The following is a 5,000-nucleotide window of genomic DNA, read 5'->3' on the forward strand; positions in this document are numbered from 1 at the left end:
TTAGGGTTAGGGTTAGGGTTAGGGTTAGGGTTAGGGTTAGGGTTAGGGTTAGGGTTAGGGTTAGGGTTAGGGTTAGGGTTAGGGTTAGGGTTAGGGTTAGGGTTAGGGTTAGGGTTAGGGTTAGGGTTAGGGTTAGGGTTAGGGTTAGGGTTAGGGTTAGGGTTAGGGTTAGGGTTAGGGTTAGGGTTAGGGTTAGGGTTAGGGTTAGGGTTAGGGTTAGGGTTAGGGTTAGGGTTAGGGTTAGGGTTAGGGTTAGGGTTAGGGTTAGGGTTAGGGTTAGGGTTAGGGTTAGGGTTAGGGTTAGGGTTAGGGTTAGGGTTAGGGTTAGGGTTAGGGTTAGGGTTAGGGTTAGGGTTAGGGTTAGGGTTAGGGTTAGGGTTAGGGTTAGGGTTAGGGTTAGGGTTAGGGTTAGGGTTAGGGTTAGGGTTAGGGTTAGGGTTAGGGTTAGGGTTAGGGTTAGGGTTAGGGTTAGGGTTAGGGTTAGGGTTAGGGTTAGGGTTAGGGTTAGGGTTAGGGTTAGGGTTAGGGTTAGGGTTAGGGTTAGGGTTAGGGTTAGGGTTAGGGTTAGGGTTAGGGTTAGGGTTAGGGTTAGGGTTAGGGTTAGGGTTAGGGTTAGGGTTAGGGTTAGGGTTAGGGTTAGGGTTAGGGTTAGGGTTAGGGTTAGGGTTAGGGTTAGGGTTAGGGTTAGGGTTAGGGTTAGGGTTAGGGTTAGGGTTAGGGTTGGGTTAGGGTTAGGGTTAGGGTTAGGGTTAGGGTTAGGGTTAGGGTTAGGGTTAGGGTTAGGGTTAGGGTTAGGGTTAGGGTTAGGGTTAGGGTTAGGGTTAGGGTTAGGGTTAGGGTTAGGGTTAGGGTTAGGGTTAGGGTTAGGGTTAGGGTTAGGGTTAGGGTTAGGGTTAGGGTTAGGGTTAGGGTTAGGGTTAGGGTTAGGGTTAGGGTTAGGGTTAGGGTTAGGGTTAGGGTTAGGGTTAGGGTTAGGGTTAGGGTTAGGGTTAGGGTTAGGGTTAGGGTTAGGGTTAGGGTTAGGGTTAGGGTTAGGGTTAGGGTTAGGGTTAGGGTTAGGGTAGGGTTAGGGTTAGGGTTAGGGTTAGGGTTAGGGTTAGGGTTAGGGTTAGGGTTAGGGTTAGGGTTAGGGTTAGGGTTAGGGTTAGGGTTAGGGTTAGGGTTAGGTTAGGGTTAGGGTTAGGGTTAGGGTTAGGGTTAGGGTTAGGGTTAGGGTTAGGGTTAGGGTTAGGGTTAGGGTTAGGGTTAGGGTTAGGGTTAGGGTTAGGGTTAGGGTTAGGGTTAGGGTTAGGGTTAGGGTTAGGGTTAGGGTTAGGGTTAGGGTTAGGGTTAGGGTTAGGGTTAGGGTTAGGGTTAGGGTTAGGGTTAGGGTTAGGGTTAGGGTTAGGGTTAGGGTTAGGGTTAGGGTTAGGGTTAGGGTTAGGGTTAGGGTTAGGGTTAGGGTTAGGGTTAGGGTTAGGGTTAGGGTTAGGGTTAGGGTAGGGTTAGGGTTAGGGTTAGGGTTAGGGTTAGGGTTAGGTTAGGGTTAGGGTTAGGGTTAGGGTTAGGGTTAGGGTTAGGGTTAGGGTTAGGGTTAGGGTTAGGGTTAGGGTTAGGGTTAGGGTTAGGGTTAGGGTTAGGGTTAGGGTTAGGGTTAGGGTTAGGGTTAGGGTTAGGGTTAGGGTTAGGGTTAGGGTTAGGGTTAGGGTTAGGGTTAGGGTTAGGGTTAGGGTTAGGGTTAGGGTTAGGGTTAGGGTTAGGGTTGGGTTAGGGTTAGGGTTAGGGTTAGGGTTAGGGTTAGGGTTAGGGTTAGGGTTAGGGTTAGGGTTAGGGTTAGGGTTAGGGTTAGGGTTAGGGTTAGGGTTAGGGTTAGGGTTAGGGTTAGGGTTAGGGTTAGGGTTAGGGTTAGGGTTAGGGTTAGGGTTAGGGTTAGGGTTAGGGTTAGGGTTAGGGTTAGGGTTAGGGTTAGGGTTAGGGTTAGGGTTAGGGTTAGGGTTAGGGTTAGGTTAGGGTTAGGGTTAGGGTTAGGGTTAGGGTTAGGGTTAGGGTTAGGGTTAGGGTTAGGGTTAGGGTTAGGGTTAGGTTAGGGTTAGGGTTAGGGTTAGGGTTAGGGTTAGGGTTAGGGTTAGGGTTAGGGTTAGGGTTAGGGTTAGGGTTAGGGTTAGGGTTAGGGTTAGGGTTAGGGTTAGGGTTAGGGTTAGGGTTAGGGTTAGGGTTAGGGTTAGGGTTAGGGTTAGGGTTAGGGTTAGGGTTAGGGTTAGGGTTAGGGTTAGGGTTAGGGTTAGGGTTAGGGTTAGGGTTAGGGTTAGGGTTAGGGTTAGGGTTAGGGTTAGGGTTAGGGTTAGGGTTAGGGTTAGGGTTAGGGTTAGGGTTAGGGTTAGGGTTAGGGTTAGGGTTAGGGTTAGGGTTAGGGTTAGGGTTAGGGTTAGGGTTAGGGTTAGGGTTAGGGTTAGGGTTAGGGTTAGGGTTAGGGTTAGGGTTAGGGTTAGGGTTAGGGTTAGGGTTAGGGTTAGGGTTAGGGTTAGGGTTAGGGTTAGGGTTAGGGTTAGGGTTAGGGTTAGGGTTAGGGTTAGGGTTAGGGTTAGGGTTAGGGTTAGGGTTAGGGTTAGGTTAGGGTTAGGGTTAGGGTTAGGGTTAGGGTTAGGGTTAGGGTTAGGGTTAGGGTTAGGGTTAGGGTTAGGGTTAGGGTTAGGGTTAGGGTTAGGGTTAGGGTTAGGGTTAGGGTTAGGGTTAGGGTTAGGGTTAGGGTTAGGGTTAGGGTTAGGGTTAGGGTTAGGGTTAGGGTTGGGTTAGGGTTAGGGTTAGGGTTAGGGTTAGGGTTAGGGTTAGGGTTAGGGTTAGGGTTAGGGTTAGGGTTAGGGTTAGGGTTAGGGTTAGGGTTAGGGTTAGGGTTAGGGTTAGGGTTAGGGTTAGGGTTAGGGTTAGGGTTAGGTTAGGGTTAGGGTTAGGGTTAGGGTTAGGGTTAGGGTTAGGGTTAGGGTTAGGGTTAGGGTTAGGGTTAGGGTTAGGGTTAGGGTTAGGGTTAGGGTTAGGGTTAGGGTTAGGGTTAGGGTTAGGGTTAGGGTTAGGTTAGGGTTAGGGTTAGGGTTAGGGTTAGGGTTAGGGTTAGGGTTAGGGTTAGGGTTAGGGTTAGGGTTAGGGTTAGGGTTAGGGTTAGGGTTAGGGTTAGGGTTAGGGTTAGGGTTAGGGTTAGGGTTAGGGTTAGGGTTAGGGTTAGGTTAGGGTTAGGGTTAGGGTTAGGGTTAGGGTTAGGGTTAGGGTTAGGGTTAGGTTAGGGTTAGGGTTAGGGTTAGGGTTAGGGTTAGGGTTAGGGTTAGGGTTAGGGTTAGGGTTAGGGTTAGGGTTAGGGTTAGGGTTAGGGTTAGGGTTAGGGTTAGGGTTAGGGTTAGGGTTAGGGTTAGGGTTAGGGTTAGGGTTAGGGTTAGGGTTAGGGTTAGGGTTAGGGTTAGGGTTAGGGTTAGGGTTAGGGTTAGGGGTTAGGGTTAGGGTTAGGGTAGGGTTAGGGTTAGGGTTAGGGTTAGGGTTAGGGTTAGGGTTAGGGTTAGGGTTAGGGTTAGGGTTAGGGTTAGGGTTAGGTTAGGGTTAGGGTTAGGGTTAGGGTTAGGGTTAGGGTTAGGGTTAGGGTTAGGGTTAGGGTTAGGGTTAGGGTTAGGGTTAGGGTTAGGGTTAGGGTTAGGGTTAGGGTTAGGGTTAGGGTTAGGGTTAGGGTTAGGGTTAGGGTTAGGGTTAGGGTTAGGGTTAGGGTTAGGGTTAGGGTTAGGGTTAGGGTTAGGGTTAGGGTTAGGGTTAGGGTTAGGGTTAGGGTTAGGGTTAGGGTTAGGGTTAGGGTTAGGGTTAGGGTTAGGGTTAGGGTTAGGGTTAGGGTTAGGGTTAGGGTTAGGGTTAGGGTTAGGGTTAGGGTTAGGGTTAGGTTAGGGTTAGGGTTAGGGTTAGGGTTAGGGTTAGGGTTAGGGTAGGGTTAGGGTTAGGTTAGGGTTAGGGTTAGGGTTAGGGTTAGGGGTTAGGGTTAGGGTTAGGGTTAGGGTTAGGGTTAGGTTAGGGTTAGGGTTAGGGTTAGGGTTAGGGTTAGGGTTAGGGTTAGGTTAGGGTTAGGGTTAGGGTTAGGGTTAGGGTTAGGGTTAGGGTTAGGGTTAGGGTTAGGGTTAGGGTTAGGTTAGGGTTAGGTTAGGTTAGGGTTAGGGTTAGGGTTGGGTTAGGGTTAGGGGTTAGGGTTAGGGTTAGGGTTAGGGTTAGGGTTAGGGTTAGGGTAGGGTTAGGGTTAGGGTTAGGGTTAGGGTTAGGGTTAGGTTAGGGTTAGGGTTAGGGTTAGGTTAGGGTTAGGGTTAGGGTTAGGTGTTTAGGGTTAGGGTTAGGGTTAGGGTTAGGGTTAGGGTTAGGGTTAGGGTTAGGGTTAGGGTTAGGGTTAGGGTTAGGGTTAGGGTTAGGGTTGGGTTAGGGTTAGGGTTAGGGTTAGGGTAGGGTTAGGGTTAGGGTAGGGTTAGGGTTAGGGTTAGGGTTAGGGTTAGGGTTAGGTTAGGGTTAGGGTTAGGGTAGGGTTAGGGTTAGGGTTAGGGTTAGGGTTAGGTTAGGGTTAGGGTTAGGGTTAGGGTTAGGGTTAGGGTTAGGGTTAGGTTAGGGTTAGGGTTAGGGTTAGGGTTAGGGTTAGGGTTAGGGTTAGGGTTAGGGTTAGGGTTAGGGTTGGGTTAGGGTAGGGTTAGGTTAGGGTTAGGGTTAGGGTTAGGGTTAGGGTTAGGGTTAGGGTTAGGGTTAGGGTTAGGGTTAGGGTTAGGGTTAGGTTAGGGTTAGGGTTAGGGTTAGGGTTAGGGTTAGGGTTAGGGTTAGGGTTAGGGTTAGGGTTAGGGTTTAGGGTTAGGGTTAGGGTTAGGGTTAGGGTTAGGGTTAGGGTTAGGGTTAGGGTTAGGGTTAGGGTTAGGGTTAGGGTTAGGGTAGGGTTAGGGTTAGGGTTAGGGTTAGGGTTAGGGTTAGGGTTAGGTGTTAGGGTTAGGGTTAGGTTGGGTTAGGGTTAGGGTTAGGGTTAGGGT

This window comes from Equus caballus, chromosome 2 (genome assembly GCF_041296265.1).
Source record: "Equus caballus isolate H_3958 breed thoroughbred chromosome 2, TB-T2T, whole genome shotgun sequence".
Lineage (NCBI taxonomy): Eukaryota > Metazoa > Chordata > Mammalia > Perissodactyla > Equidae > Equus > Equus caballus.